This window comes from Nematostella vectensis, chromosome 14, assembly GCF_932526225.1.
Source record: "Nematostella vectensis chromosome 14, jaNemVect1.1, whole genome shotgun sequence".
Classification (NCBI taxonomy): domain Eukaryota; kingdom Metazoa; phylum Cnidaria; class Anthozoa; order Actiniaria; family Edwardsiidae; genus Nematostella; species Nematostella vectensis.
This window is the reverse complement of record NC_064047.1, coordinates 12,108,977-12,124,961: the sequence shown is the minus strand read 5'-3', so window position 1 is coordinate 12,124,961 and position 15,985 is coordinate 12,108,977. Positions and strand designations below refer to the sequence as shown.

The 15,985-nt window shown below is 49.3% G+C and overlaps 2 long non-coding RNA genes across 2 annotated transcripts; one reads left to right on the top strand and one right to left on the bottom strand.

Annotated features, from left to right (window-relative positions):
* Positions 1-8,317: 8,317 nt before the first annotated feature.
* On the bottom strand, positions 8,318-10,901 carry LOC125559938. The gene is made up of 2 exons (XR_007306607.1): positions 9,824-10,901; positions 8,318-8,804 (listed from the first exon to the last, which is right to left on the bottom strand). It is a non-coding gene; the product is annotated as an uncharacterized LOC125559938 (long non-coding RNA).
* Positions 9,333-10,184, top strand: LOC116612142. The gene is made up of 2 exons (XR_007306603.1): positions 9,333-9,646; positions 9,783-10,184. It is a non-coding gene; the product is annotated as an uncharacterized LOC116612142 (long non-coding RNA).
* Positions 10,902-15,985: the final 5,084 nt, after the last annotated feature.

Below are 15,985 nucleotides of genomic sequence, written 5' to 3'. Positions count from 1 at the left end.
ACTTTCTTGAGATGGCGTGTGAAGGTTTTTGTAGAAATCTTGTATTTTATTCGTAATTTTTTTTCTGATCTGTGATTTCTTTATTATTGCTATCATTCAGTTTTGTAATATACTTACTGTCATGTTGTCTTTTTTCTAAATTAAAAGAATATCTCGTGTTTTTCTCACCCATTTTGTGCCACTTGTCACGGCTTCGAATGATCGCGCCTTTTGTTTTTTGTCGTGCAAATAAATCTAATTTGTGTTTGGCTTCATAAAATTTACACATAGTTTCTTCATTCATATCTCCATTTAATTTTTGGTGCGCCATTTATAAAATTGGAGACCTATAACCCTTTTGAATGTTGACTATAAAATCGCGTCAAAAACAATAGCAACTAGAATATCGTAGCTGCTGCCAGACATTATACACCCAAATCAGACTGCGCAATCGATATAAAGGGCAAAACGTGCGCATGATTGTCGATCTAATGGAAATAACGCAAACAGAAGATATCCCTGGAATTGCTTTCTTCTTAGATTTTCAGAAAAGCTTTGATAGCCTTGAGTGGAACTTTATAATGAAACATTGAAAACATTCAATAAAGTGGTTCAACACATTTTACAACGGCATTTCTAGCTGTGCGCTAAACAATGGACATGACACATCATGACACACCATGAAACACCATGACACACCAGAAACAGACATTGTCAAGAAACGCCCTTCGGTATCCGCTGGCCAAAGAAGTCAGTTTACGTACTCAGCATCCACTTTACTTATGATAAAATAACCTTAAAAAAGAAAACCTTAGTTTTAAACTTGTAAACATGAAAACAAAATAATTTGGTGTTTTATTGGGGACGGAAAACCTCCTAAAATTAAATTTAAAAAATCGAAGATGGTCTCAACATGACAGATTTTTCGATTATAAATAAGGTTATCAAAACAAGCTGGGTCAAGCGACTTCGCACACAAGACGAGCGAGGAGAGGAGAGTTGGAAGCGCATCCCTACTTCCCCCTACAATCCGTTGGAGGAACTTTCCTTTCGATTGTGATTTTGATGTAAAAACATTATCTCTTAATCCTAAACTCCAAAGCTTTTACAGAGATGTTTTAAATGCTTGGCATGAATCAGAGCTTAATGAGAAGGCATCGGTGTTTGAAGAAAACATTTTGAACAATAAGCATGCAAAAATTGCAAGAAAATCCATTTTTTAGCCGAACTGGCAAAAACACGGATTTTTTTAAATCAAACAAATAATGAACAACGAATGTGGATTTCAGAAAAGGAGCAAATGCGCTTATATGGCATAAAAATTAACTTTCTAACACTCTGCATGTAGAAAAGCCATCCCCTCTGAGTGGAAGTTCCGAATGAAAACAGAACCGCTGCCTCAGAACACAACTACACCAACAAGAGCAAGAGAGATCCTCTGTGAAAAGAAGTTTCAAATACCAGCAGCCGAGAAAAGAATTATTAAATGTGGTTCCACTCAGGAAAACCTCCCCATATCTACGTGCTCCCTTTCTCATGAACAGGGACATTCAGCAGAGAAAGTTTCAGTTTAAACTTACTCATAACATCCTCCCATGCAACGCCTCTCTCTTCAGAGATAAAATTGTAGACTCATCTAACAAATGCTGTCTTTGCAAAGAAATCCACAATTTACAGCATCTGTTTGTTGAATGCAAACAGGTTAAGAAATTCTTGAGCGCTTTAAAAATTGGTGGACTGACAGAAATAGCGAAGACATTGCATTAGAATATAAGGATATTGTTTATCATCTCCACCCAGAAAAAAAAACAGCGAATCAACCACTAAATCTATGCCTGCTCTTTGCAAAACGCTACATTCAGGAGCATACAAGAAAAACGAAAAAATTTATTTTAAAACATATTTAATATATCTTAAGACACAATTCGAATCAAAAAGCCCAAACTGTCGCGATCAGAACAATGAATACAATACACCAAAAGCGACCAGAACAATGATTACAATACACCAAAAACTGGAAATCGACTCTGCCAAATTTTCGTCTTTAATAAGACTTCTTCAGGGCAGTCTGCCCTGAAGAAGTCTTATTAAAGACGAAAATTTGGCAGAGTCGATTTCCAGTTTTAGCCCTGAAGAAGTCTTATTAAAGACGAAAATTTGGCAGAGTCGATTTCCAGTTTTTGGTGTATTAAGACACAATTAGATATTGAAACAGCTGACTTTGCCAGAAAAATAAAGTTGTGAGGTGTCTCCCCTACTTGCCTACCTACAGCAAAAAAAACAGGAACCAAAGAAAATAATATTAAAAAAAGAAAAAGAATAATAATAATAATAATAATAATAATAATAATAATAATAAACGATATATATATATATATTATATGACTACGATAGTACGCGCGCGGTGATTGGCTTATTGGTAGTCGTGACATTCCCAAATTGCCCGTCTCTGGGGGCATTACGGAATTCCGCATTGCCCTACGAAAAAAATTTCACAATCTTTTTAATTTTTTTCCACCTGGAAACTGCAAAATGAGCGACAGCAAACATTCGAGTAGCGAATTCTAACACCCAGAAGAAACAGAAATGGTTGATTGGCGGGGCCGTCTTTTTCCGTATCCGGAGCGGGACATTTTGTGAGCTTTTTTGTGTTGTTCTGTATGTTTGCACGAATTTCGCTAAAACCAAATCGACCAAAAAACCAAAGCCACCAAAAAAGATGGGAATGGACGAGCACCCTGAGTCGGAGTTTTATTATCCTGAAGAGATTGAAGAGAAAAATTTTGACAAAAAGTAAAACAATAAGATGACATCCGGCGACCGCGACAGATATCCAAGAAATACAAAGCTTAAGTTATTTACTTACTTATATCGGATAAACAAAGGCAAATTAATAAATAACAAGGGGTGTAAAAACCCAGAAAAGTGTCTTTAAGATAAAAGTACTACCTGTTATTTGTGTGAAATATTTTAATCAAATCATAAAGCAGCACAAAGCGATTGGCCTTTTCATTTTACTTCAGAAGTTTGTTCTCTACATAGCGTGGAGTTTTCGAACTAAACAACCCATTCATGCCGTGAAAACTGACATCTGAGCTTTCTTTCTTATAGTTTGGGTCAACTTCACCTATGATAAAACCTGTAGCTTCCAAAAGGTGCAAACAGAAAGGAAATAGGTTGGGGGGGGGGACCGTGGGGTTTCAGAGAAACTGCTGGGAGGCGTGAATCACCCCTCCGGGCCTCCCAGCCCCGTCTCCTGTCTTAGGCCTGGGAGACGCGAATCGCCCCTCCGAGCCCCCCAGCCCCGTCTCTATATATCAAGCTTATAATGTTTCACGTACATAAACAATCGGCGATCGCTAATGTAGGCCAAATCGATTTCGCGTACGGGGCGATTGCTAATGTAGGCCAAAACGGTTTCACGTACATAAATAATCGGCAAAAGCTAATGTAGGCCAAAACGATTTCATGTACATAAACAATCGGCAAGAGCTAATGTAGGCAAAATAGGTTTCGCGTACATGAATAATCATTTAGGGCTGCAGGTGTTTCGCGTGCATGAATACCAATTAGGGCTGCAGGTGTTTTGCGCGCATGAATAATTAATTAGGCGCTGGCCTTGCAATTAGATATTCGTCTGTCCTGTGGTATACCGAGCGTTCGAAGGATGAAGTGCGGAAAAGATTACTGCGGGTGGCTGAGGATCGGGCACGCAAACACGTGCGGCCGGAGGTGCTTGGACACCTACTGCGAGGTGCACCTCCAAAGGCTCCGTAAGGGCAGCCCCCTCCCCGTGCCGTGCATGGTCTGCGGCATAGGGACTCAGTCGGAGACGCGGGTGTGACGCCCCTGCGGAGAGAATCGTAAAGGGCAGAGGATGCGTGGCATCGAGAGGCGCGCTCGGAAACGGTTCGCACTCGTCCTGTCTGACATCGCAGCCCATGGTGTGGTCAATTAGAGACTGGGTGGCGCGGGGCATACCCAAACTCTCAGTTAGAGACTGGGTGGCTCAAGTTATGCCCGAACATGGACGCTTATATAGAGGAGATTCTCGATAGCATGCGTGACAAAGAGGCGCCCGCCGTACTGGCGGGGCTGGTCCAAAACATCCTGGACGAGGACATCCCCGACGATGTCAAACACAGGCTGCTTAAGCCGCTCGTACCGGAGAAGGTGTGGACGGAGGAGGTCTGGGGCGAGTTCGACCCTCTGCTGCCGGGACGGCGGTAGGAGGGCCCGGAGAGCTTAGACCCCGAGACGTACTACTCTCTCTTCGTCGGCGGCGCCCATCTTCGGTTCCAAAGCGTGGATGCCACTCTACGGGGCCGAGACATAAGCGCCAGTGTTTACCAGGAGATGCGAGATCTTGGTGGAACTGGTGTGATTGCTCTAAAGCCGGTTGTGCGGGGGCCTGATATTAATGACGACGGCTCGGTGTGGTGGGTCTCGCACGAGCGAGAGTCTCTGCGGGCGAACGCAGTGCTTCCGCTGGTGCTCGAGATGGTAGACCCCGACCGGCGTTACGGACTCTTCACGGTCGTTGGTAAGGCCCCCGCAGAGCCATTGGCGCCAATCACAGAGGAGGAAGGGCGCTCGGAGCACAAGATCGGTGGGTTGTTAGTCAAAAGGGGGGGGCAAATCGCAGTCGGCGCCCTGGAAGGCATCAATGCGGGTATTTGGGAGAAGGGGCGAGAGTACCTCGTCTACGTGAGATACGAGCTTCGCCCTTTACCTGAGCAAAATGGTGAGCCTGGGCCAATATTTGTGCGAGAGGGGAGTGACGCCTTCGTTAACTGTGTTGTGAGCTATGTTGCCGACTTCTTGAGGAATCGCGGCACCTTGCGCTTTCTTGGTCTAACCAAGACACGGGGCAAGATCCTCGAGCGATTTGACAAGAAGCTGGCCACCAAGGGGTGCACCAAAGAAGACCTCTTTGAGATGGAAAGGAAGCTCGAGGTAAAGCTAGTAGCCGTGGACGCCCTGGGTAACGTCCTGTGGGACTCGGGGAAGTACGGGACTAAGACGAGGGTCACCATCCTTTGCCACAATAATCACGCCTGGGCGGAGTTTCCGACTGAACCACCTGCGATCGCGAGCGTCCACGGCCTAGACTTCGAGGCTGAGAGGGAGCTTCGTTCTTTATGTAAGGGAGAGGCAGCGCCTCGCGCTACCAGTGCCGCCGCAAAAACGCACGAGGCGAAGGTGCGGGAGGTGCTCATTCGCTTCATAAACAGGGCGATGCCCAGAAGCACGAGGGTCTGGCTGTGTGGGAGTGTTATAGTCACGCACGAAGGCAAACTGTACCGATCGGGACAAGACGGATGGGCTATCGACAGGGCGTTTACAGACGAGACTGGACATGATCCTCAGTGGCTCCCTGATGATCACCCAGCCTACCAAGAGTACACCGAGGCTACGCACTCGATGGGCGGCGCAATAGGGTATCGCTTCAAGAAGTGGACCCAAAGAGAAAACATCAGGCCAACGCCTCTTAGATACAGGGACGTCTGGCGAGCGGCGCAGGTTGAGTCCAAAGTGTGGAATAGCGAGGAAAACTTAGGGGCGCAGCCTCATGAGCACATCGACATGCGTGCGGCGTACCTAGGATGCGAGGACAGTGTCTTCGGCGGCGCCTCGGACGCCATTGATCTGGTACGGAAATACGGCTTCCCACGAACGTGTATCGTATCGCGGATGTTGCGGGACGGCCATTGAGCGAGGTTCTTCAACTGACCGGGGCCATTCAGTTGACCGAGTGGGGGTTCTCTGAGGCCTGCCACCCCTACACTTTCGGGAGGGTAGGGAAGCACTTGGAACAAAACGAGGGCTGGATCACCACGCCAGAGCTCAAGGACCTGCTAGACCCGGGTGACCTCGCCATGGCCGCGGCGAGGGAGGTGTTGTATAGCGTCGGAAAAAAAGGACTCCATCAAGTTCCCCCACTCCGGCCCCGGCGGCGAAGATTTGCAGGGTCGAGATCTCGCTGTCCGTTTCGTAGGCAAGTGCGCTCGCCATGGCGACGAGTCCTCGATCGTAGTCCACGACCGTGAAGAAGCCGCGTATCTGACAAACCTCCTTGCGGGCACCGACCACTTACTTAACTTCGAGCATGCCGACGGGGCTCATCTGATCCAATACAAAGACGTAGTCCGGCGCTCACAATGGTACCACATCAGGGCCTTTGTCTTGGCGTACACAAACATAGCGTTGCGACGCATGTTGAGGCGGATCCCTCGCGAAGACGTCCTCCGAGTGTGCACAGATGCCATATACGCAAAGGAGATATCCAATGGTGTAAAGCTCGTGGAGCGAAATCCGAGGTATGGAGAGTGGCGCCACAAGAGGCCTGGGTACGAGTGGCGGCCCGAGGCGGCTTGGGATCCGAAGAGGTCGGGGTGCTTGGCTAGGGAGCCAAGCACTGTGCCGAGTCTGCAGTGCGATCTGGTGGCCGCAACCTCTGCGAGGATGTATCTAGCCGGCCAGGGAGGATCGGGGAAGACCGAGTGGGCGGTAAGCATGTTCCGTGGCCGTAACGCTGTGGTGCTCACCCCCGAGAACGACCTCGCCCACGACCATCGCAACAACCCGCGCCTCGCGGTGCGCGCTCAAACCTACCACCACTACCCCTGCATACCAGCGGAGAAGCCGATAGAGGAGTGGAGACCTTCCGAGCTGGGGCACAAACTCGACCGTCTTGCAGAAGTAATCATCATTGACGAGTGCTGTAAGGTGCAGACTAAAGTGCTACGCGCCATCCTAGGGTATCTCGCCACGCGGCCGTGTCCCGCCCTGGGGAGATAAATAGGGGCCTCACGATATGCTCAAGGAGTGGGCACAAGGAAACATACGCTGGTTCGAGTCCGACTACTGCTGCCTGTGTGAAGACTGCGGAAAGCCGTACAGTACATGCGACTGCGCCTCTGCCGCCCCCTCCTCCAGGCTCCACGACGTAAAGGGCCGGATTTGGTGTCAGCCAGACTCCCAACAGCTTGAGGTGTTTCGAGAGGAGTGGGATGGGGTGGCGTTCGGCGCGGCGATCGAGCAGGCCCACCCAAGCGATATGTGGGTGTGCTCGACCAACAAGATGGGGGCCCTTGTCCAGCAGCGATTGGTAGAGCACCACAGGAAAAACTACCTCCGACTGCCAGCAACCATCCGCTTTGACCCCGATCCTAGCGTCGCGCATCGTTATCGCAAGCAAGGACGGCCGGTGCCCGTGCCAGGCAAAAGGGGCGAGAAGGTCGACGCGTACAAAGACACGGTAGTCGAGGTCCCTCTCGGCGTGGTCCTTAACGGGCTTCCCCTCGAGTGGAAATACGCGGGCTGGGGGACAGTCCACCGGGTGCAGGGCAAGACCATCCAGAACCCAAGACGTCTGTTTATCATAGACCACAGCTTAGAGGGCTGGATCACGAATGCTGTGTACACCGGCATCTCCCGCGTGCGGCTCGCCAACCAGATAGTCCGCGTAATTCCCCCCGATGACACCCCAGGTGCCTTGGTTCCCCCAGGACTGCAGGCTACGCCCAGTGAAAAGCTCATTATAGCGCGACTCAAGCGATACGCTATAGACGACAGGCAAAAGGGTCGCACGAAGTACACGGGGCCGCACCACGTTCTGACGGTAGACCACGTGCTCGGCATGATTGCTGACGCGGAAAAGAAGTGCACGCTCTGTGGCACTCAGCTTCTGCTTCAGGGGCACACCAAGAGTCATCCCCAATGCTTCAGTATCGACAGGCGGGACGACAGTCAGGGTCACTACAAGTGGAATGTTAGACTCACGTGCCTCAGCTGCAATAGAAGGCACAAGCGCTGATCACGCTAGGGTGGCGCTAGCGTGGCGCAAGGGTGACGCTAGCGCGACCAGAAGATTTCTTCGATCGCGCTGGCGTCACGCTACGCAACACGGTGGGCTAATAAGTGGTCAAAATCGGCGCTTTCGTATTCTCGCGCGCCCGCAAAAACCAGCGGTTATCCATACAAAAACACTCGGAATTAAAAATGGCGGCAAAGGCTGTTCGAAGGAGTCTTGTCAAAATTATTGGATTTAGAAAGGAAAACAACTAATAGTGGAAGATAAAAAACAAAGCAGCAAAAAATTGAGCTTCAATGACAAGCTTGAGTCTCTCTGAAGAAATAATTTTGTCGGGGTTCGAGAAGAGCGACGCATATTTTCTTACCAATCTGTTGTCAAGGCTGCACAAGAGAGGTTGCAATGTGATTGTGTTTCTCTAGGAACGAAAAGTGAGGCCCAATGGGACAGATCCCCGAGGAAGGAGTCTCTAAAAGATTTCCTTAGAAGGATAAAGTCTGTGAGCATGTCAATTTTTTTTTATTATTCTATCGTTTTTTAAAGCATTTATGCTCTGTGGATTCTAGCTTCAATTTTTACCAAAAGGTCCATGGTGATATTTGTAATAGAATGCCTTTTATTTATTAAATAATATGTCTTACATGATGTTTTTTTGCAAATTGATCTACATGTAACTGTTTTCCAAACATCGGTACTGTATATTTCAAACCCTTAACATATTTTAATAACAACCTTGTACTATACAATTCGAGCATCACTCCCCTTTGAACAATTTATAAAATGCTAAATTCCTATCTCAAGCATCTCATTATGACTGGGCAAGTAAGTAATTTTTATCTTGCCTTTATCTTTTCTCTAAAAAATATATTCCTAAGCAAAAATAGTAGTATTATAATTGTCTTTTAAATCCACTTACTCTTTTGCAGCATGTATCCTTGATACATGAGTCCACCTTTTTCATGAAATCCTTCCAAGCTACTTGGCTTGTACTGGTGTATTTCATTAACAACTGTACAAGGGTTTAGAATACCTGTTATTGTCTGAGTGGAATCTATGATTTCTCTATTTTTATTATTCTGGATTGCTTTTACTTAAAAAAGCTTTATTTTTACTTGCTATTCCAAGTCCTTGTTAGCCGTCTTCCTCTTCTATGCCTTATCTTGTGAATCCCATAAAAAGTGATAACTCTAGTTCATGATACCCAAAGAACTATATCAACCAAAATATATTCAACTATATAAATTAAAAAATTATATGCCCCTAGATTTTCCGAGTATTTATTAATTAAGAGTTGGGAGACTTGATTGATAGTTATTGGTGCCCTATACAGTGAGTACACGAGAGCTTGCTTTAATTTTACAGCAGCAAAACTTTATCATTGAGTTATTTATCAATAAAAGAAGAGTTAGAAACGAAACTTCTATCTCCTACTATATAAATCACTAAGAGCAATAGAAAGCAAGACAAAAACAAACTTAGTGTAAACTAATCCTCTTCTGAATCCTGGGGGTTTTTTGTTTACCCGACTCTCAAAAAACTTAAATCATAAGAAGGAACCACAAATTACAAAAAAGTGATAGAGGATGGCATAGCCACAGGTGAACATAGTTTTCCTTACATGTCCTAAAATCATTTTTGGTTTGTTATGAACAGACACATCATTTGCATAACCATTGATGCAATGTCAAAGTATTTTAAGCAGCTGTCTTTACTGTCAGACTAGGCTAAGACTAAGGACCGCTGTGGTAGAGACCATAGTCTAGTGGAAATAGAAACAGAATCTTTGAGACTGAGGAGGTGTTAAAGTGCTTCAAGAAACTGATGACAATTATTTAGGATGTTCATGATAACGTAAGTGATGCCTGTCCTTTTTGTTTTTGTCTACACATTAGTCTACTCAACTGATTTGACAAATTCCTAGTCTAGCTTCTAGAGCAGCTGTGCAGTAGCTGCTACCAAGTACTCATATATTTTTTTTTATGCAAAGGAATCTTTTTAGCTAAAGAGGGGGAGGTCAAGCATGCCTACCTGCCAAGTTCTCCATACAGTAGGTCACTCAAGAAATAGGAGCAAAGCACCCTTTTTCCATATGTGAAGGCACTAATACAAATAAAATAGATGTTGGACCTGTCACATTCCAAAAGTTAAATTAAAACCTGAGGAAAAACCTACAAGCAAGTGTCATCCAGCCTTCAGATGATATTCTACAACTACATTCTGTGAAGGGTCCAGCCCTAAGAGCAAACTCAATCCAGGAATATCGTTTGTTTTGAATTAGTTGTGCTGATTTAGAATGGAAGAGTTAACAAGAACATAGCTTAAGTAAACAAATTTCCCTCTGTTCAGGTTTTAGCGGGTGAAGTACAAAAAACACTCTCAAATAACAAAATAAGAATTTATGAATATATGAACTAGAGTGGGCCTACGGTTGAACAATTGGGAACCACGGCAAAGTGGACTGAGAATTACGCTTGCTCTGACTTTGAAAGCTAATAACTTTACAAAAACCAAACTAAAGTCGATGGATTTTATAGAACGTTTACTTGAATCTATATTAAACATTTTGTTCTTTCAGGATTTTTAAATCAATGAAAATCAAAAAAGAAAATGGTACTCATTCAATCCTTGCGGATTCGTCCTGACATCACATCTTCGAGAAACGCTGGACGCGCGCGAAAATTTCTCCCTTCAAAGCAGAGATTAACAGTCGCCATTTTGTCCTTTGGCTGAGAAATTTCCGGAAAGACAGATCAATAGTTACTCGATCCTCTGCCGAAATACTATCGGCCAAAAATCTCATTTAGATATCAAATCGATACTCATTCGCTCGATCCCCGTTATACGCTCCAACCATCTCATTTTCCGACTAGATGCGAAATAGAGAACCTCACAAAAACTTTAATAACTTGAAAAGCTTTAGGTTAGAAGAGCTGATTTTCAAGACATATACACAGAGAAGCATAACAAAGAAAATGTTCATGAAAGTTTTGTTTGTTCGTCTGATTTGATAGGTTATTTTCTCGTGTTTTTACAGAGGACGCTCGAGTAGATATCTCACTCGCCAGAAAATTCTGATCGATTGACAATCATACGCTCGAGAGTTTTGTCAGTTTCTGAAAAACAGAGGACTTACGGGAAAAAAAGAGGTTCTCATAAGAAAGACAATGAAATTTTCTTTTGAATCCTGGACTTTTATTAACATCAGATACAATATTTGTGCTGCTTTGGTGGTCTGATTTCAGCGCTCGCGCCAATCGGCAGTGCATTGTTTACAGAACGCGCCTTTGGTTACCGTGGAAGCGAAATGCATTCGAAAGTGGGGAAATCTGCCGACATTTGAAAGCGCCGATTTCGTGCGCCCGCGAGCCCATCGTGAGCTGCGATCGCGTGAAGCCGTGCTTAGAGTACGCCGTGTAATACAACACTGGCTGTCCGGGCTCCATGACCCTCTTTAGTATTGGGTACGCCTTGCTTGTCCACCTCGGGTCCGTCGCTCGCCGTCGGCCCTTGTCCTGAAGGTCTTCCTCGTTTACGGCGATGTACACCTCCGTTCCGACATCTAAGGGGACCTCTGGGGGAGGTTTTTCGGCTTTGAGAGGCACGCGCCTCAGCTTTATGGCGTCCTCAGGCGCAAGGCCAGTCATGCGAGTCTTCGTTGCGTTCATGTCCGAGATGACGATTGGCAGAGCAGTAACCCACTCGCGGTTTGTCTTGCCGGACGCAAGCTCCTTCGAGTACTGCGCACGAAATAGGCGCTGCGCCAGCCAGCGATGGAAAGACTCGGCGAAAGCTTGGCTCCTGTGGTGCCCAGGCTCAGCCCGTCGGACCTCCACCCCGTGGTCTGTTAGGAGCTTCGTGGTAGCACCCTTGAACTCCGTGCCGTCATCAACCATGAGGACTTTAGGCCTCTTCATAGATGCCAGCGAGTTCGCGGGAGACGACGGCCGCGCTCTTAGTCCTCAGTGGGCGGGCGGCTTTATATCGTGAAGCAACGTCAACGACAGTCAGGGCATACTTGCACCCGCGGTCGGATGGTAAGAATAGCAGGTCCGACTGGTGGATACGGTTTGGTATCTGCTCCTAAAAGTGGGCGTAGCTTACCCACCTGCGCGGTCGATCTATGGAGGCTGAGCCCTTGGGAAGTTTGGCATGCAGAGCGGTCACTCCCTGGAAACCGCCTTTGGCGTAGTATATAGGACGAAGGGACGCATCGAGCTCTTCGTCGGACATGCGCTTGCCGTTCCGGCGGGCCATTACGTGCGTATCGCGACGGGGGAATCAGTCTTCAACAGGCGGATGCCGTCTGCTACGCCTTTGGCGTACGTATACGTACGTATACGCGCAGCATGGAAAAAGGCCGCCTAGACGCATACGCACGTATACGCGTTTCGACGGCAGCTGCATCACAGCAAGCGGCTAGCTGCGTAGCCGATGGCGAGAGCGCCGGCGCCTATGTACGCCAACTCGGCGTTCTTCTGCGTTTTGCTGGGGACGTAGTAGTCGGACAGCTCGTGGGCCCGCATCGACTCCAGGGAGGTCTGGTTGTAAAGTTTGAGCGCGTAGTCGGTGTCGGTGAAGTTCTGCTTTGCGAGGGCCCCTCTCACGGCCTACACTACTACATGGGCAGGATCTTCTAGTCCTCAAGGTAGCCCTTCAAAGCGACAGCACCTGCAACGGCGGCAGTCATTTTTGCGTAGTTCATGGCGTTCGCGGAGGGGTCTTTGGTGAAGTCCTCGCGTAAGACCTTGCGCCCAACCCAGCCGATACCGGCGACGAGGCCGGTTATGACTGCGGCGTCGGTGATGGTCTTTGTGATCTTGCTTTGCTGCGTCGTCGACATTATATATGCGTGTACGCATGCACGGACGTGCGGATATGGGTGGGGCCCTCGTGTCTAAATGTCTGCTTACTCCATGGATAACAGCCGAGATCCGGGAGCGCGAAGCGCTTTCGCCGGAACGCGGTCCTTGGTCTGCTGTGCGGCCGCCAGCGGTGGCCCTGGGGGCGGAGTCACGCCGTCGGCACCTTCGGTAGCTCGCTGGTTAACAGCTGGTGTACGAGTGAACGCGGCAGCCAGCTCCCGCCTACGTGTGTAGAGGCCGATCAAGGACACTAGGAGACCAGCGAGCCCGATAACCGAGCTAGCCGACCAGGCAGAGTTGCTTTCCGGGACTGGTGTGTGTGCGATGCCTGCGCTTGGCGCATCGTCGGAGCGCAAGCCCTGGGGCTCGCTCGGCCCCGGGGCTACCGGCAGCTGCTGCGCAGAGACGACACGAAGCGCCTCTTTCTTCGCTCTGTTGATTCGGTTCCACTTTGCCAAGCGCCTTCCGGCTTCGACTCGTCCAGGGTGAGGTCGGGTCGCGGGCGGTTCAAGGCTCGTGATTCGCGCGTCGCGCGCCGCTGCCGGGACGGCAGCCACAGGCGTACGTGCAGGTTCTTGATGCTGTTTGCCAGGTTCTTGGGCAAGTTTTTGACTAGTACTTCCTTGGGGTTCCTCCATCTGCGTCGACGTGCGAACACGCGGTGTCAACTACTTGGAACCAAGTACATGGTACCAAGTGGTAGGAGAAGTGGCGAGCTTTCAAATGGGCGTCTACTCTGGGGTGGCGGGCTCGACACTGTCCGCGGCTGCTACGTCGCGTTTGCTCCGCGCGTCAGCGCTTGCCGTTCCGGCGGTGTCCACATGACGCGCTATGTGTAACGCCCAGGCGGCTAAAGCCATCAAACGGCCGCGGCGTAGAGCCAGGATTCCGCACAATCTGCGTAGCTCGTTGTTGACGATGTAGTCGGACACTAGGTCATTGTGAAGATCGACCACGCTGTCTATCGGCAGCGCCATGCCTACTAGCTTGGTCGTAAGCTTCAGAAAGCAGTCTGCCAGGGCGTCTGTAGTCCGGCTGGCTAGAGCGGTCTCGTATCGCCTCTCGTACTTCCTCACCTCCTCGGCGCTCATGCGTTTGACGTCGTCGTGAGTCAGGGCCTTGCCCACCATTTCTCTCGACTTCCCCGAGGCTACGAGAATCGCGAGTTTCTCCCTCGCGTCTGCTATCTCAGTTTGCTCACCTCCGGTTGCCGCCCCGGCAGGATGCGTCGAGCAGTCCAACGACTCGACGGCCGGGAGGCCTGCGGCGTCCCCCTCAAGAAGACTCTCGAAGTATTCGTCGCTCGTCATGCCGTGGCTAAGGTGCATATACGTTATGCCCTAGGGCGGTGGTTACCGTTCAACTAGGGCGATGGTATAAGGGTAACGCAAGCAAAACTCTAACTTCGAGAACTTTTTCGTCTTGAGGGCCTTCATGTACTCTCTCATCTTCTCCTCTGAAAGCTCCGCGCCGTAGTCATGCAGGACAGCTTTCATGTCCGCCTTGCTCGGGGTATAGAAGACCACAAGGGCCGCGATGTTCTCCGCGATCACCCACACGCTGATACCCACGTGGCGCGCGCTGAACGCCAAGTTGACGAGCTGGTCAGAGCGCCTCTTTACATCTTTCGAGGCCGCACAGTCGTCGAGTATGATTAGCGTATTAGTGCCTTCGAAGAGAGCGGAAAACCTCAGCAGCATGTCGATCCTACCCGCCTCAGGTGCGATGACAAACAGACGATTGTCGCCCTCGCCGAAGCCGTCGCATGTTTTGTTGTAGACAAAGGTAGGGCACATGTGTACGATGTAGTCAAATTTGCCCCGGAAAGGGCCGCGCAGCCGGTCCACTACGAATTGGGTCTTCCCGCATGACGTCGGGCCCACGATGAGTGCGATAAATGGGGCGTTTTTCGGGTCCATACCGCTTCGGCGTATGTGCTCAGTATTGTATGGACTCTAGCTGTCCGTTTATAAGGTTCATTTGGGCGTCGGCCACCGCAAACACGTGACAGTTTACGCTACCCGAGCCGCCTGCCGTGCGTTTTATCTCGAGGTGCACACCGTCGCGGGTATTGACCAATCGGAGACCACCCCCATGGATAGCACTGTCGTCCGTCGTTCGAAGGTCGATCCACAGAGCAAACTTGTTATCGCCATAGAACGACTCGGGGCCGACTGCCGGGGTACGGCAAGCGCTCCGCTGTGCCCCCCCGGGGAGGGGAGGACGAACCGTCTTTTCGCCTCCATCCAGAAATCCGTGGGGCGCAGGCCCTGGCTGAAGACTTTGTTTGGCATGCCGTCGATTGTAACGCGAACGCTCTCGATGTCGGGGTACACGAACTTCTCAGAGTCGCGAGTCCCTGCCGTGTATGGCTCCACAAAGAGGAGCAGCAGACCACTCATAGACCTTCGCGGCAGGTTGACACTCTCGTTGATTATGCTGTCCGTCCCTTTGCTAATCACGAAGGTCTTGTGAAGGTTCACTTGCTCGTAGAATAACGTTTTGCCGTTGTGGTAGGCGGCGACTGCAGAACGGGCGAGGTTGTCGTCCCTCAGGCTTTCGTACTCCAGCTCTAGATTTTTGATGCCATAGGATAATTTGGTGGCATCGTTTCCGGCTACTACCTGGTCAGGCGCTGCGAACGTGATCTCGAAGAGCAGCGCCTCGGAGAGCGCCCTTGGGTACAACACGCCGTGGTCCGTCAGCAGAGAATGGTCTAGCGGGATGGTGTACCTCGCCCCATGGGCGGCGCTTAGAGCGTTCTCCTTGGCGTTACTGGTCGCTTTATCGCCAGCCTTGGAGCGAAGCTTGCGCATGTTTTCTGACTGTATGCCCTGCTCCAGGCGGTCGGTCCTCTCTCTCGACCTTGGACAGGTAAAGCCCCTCATACGTCTTGAAGACGTCGTAGCGGTTGGTCTCCTGGAGCGTTTCTCCTGCAAACGTGATTTTCAGGCGGCTCACAAAATTTCGGCCGACGTTGTTCACGACGGTATTATTCGCATGGCCTGAGACGGAGAGATCGAGACCGACCCTCAAGGAGCCAGGCACGAGCGTGACGCCTTCCGATAGCTTTGGGACCGCCACATATAGCGTCTCGCCTGGGGAGGCCGTCGACGGGTTGAGAGTGACCCGGTGAACAGTTCTCTTGGCTTTCAACCCCAGAGGGATTCTGGGTTTTCGCTGGGGGTCGAGTTTATCGCTGGCTGACATCGTATACGTGTATGCACATAAAGTACGAAGTCGCGTGGCTATGGTGCGGACTGTTAGACATGTCTAATATAGCATAGCACGAGTTATGCGCACGCATCATGGGTGACGTTGACGTTGA